Here is a 585-nt window from a genome sequence, read left to right on the forward strand (position 1 = left end):
CTCCAGCTGGTGATTCACCACGTAATCCACGAGGAATTGGGAAAATAAGGACGTGCGTCTGTCACCATCCAGGTGCTTTGTGTACCAATGGCAGTGAGCATGGGCAGCGCCGGGCGCCGTGACTTTGGGAGCGAAAGAGAGACGTCACGCGACGCGGCAGGGTGTGAAGGCTCAGGCGCTTCTCAGCGCGACCACTTGCGCTCTGCCTGCGACTTGTTGGCTTGAGCTGCGGTTTGGAGGCGGTGAGGAAAAGAGGATGACGGAATTCAAACGTGCAAGGCGCCGTCGATAAGAGGGCGGCTCAACGCACCCCACCTAAGAGCGGGCGAGTCCCAAATGGGCGCTCCCTACCCCATCGTTCCCACCCACGGAAGCCCAAGCCATCTCCCCCCATGCAAGGCTCACCCTGCGCCGCCCTCAGCCGGTACGCCGCGTAGCGCTGCGCCGTCGACCCGACCCCAAACCCCTCGCGCCGCGCCGGCCCCGCCTCCCCCTCCGACCCCTCCTGCCCGGCCAGCAGCGGGGCCCCCATCTCCCCCTGGCCCGCGGCCCCCGCCGCGGGCGCGGCCGCGGCACCACCGGCGG

The sequence above is a fragment of the Monoraphidium neglectum genome (genome assembly GCF_000611645.1).
Source record: "Monoraphidium neglectum strain SAG 48.87 unplaced genomic scaffold scaffold06178, whole genome shotgun sequence".
Lineage (NCBI taxonomy): Eukaryota > Viridiplantae > Chlorophyta > Chlorophyceae > Sphaeropleales > Selenastraceae > Monoraphidium > Monoraphidium neglectum.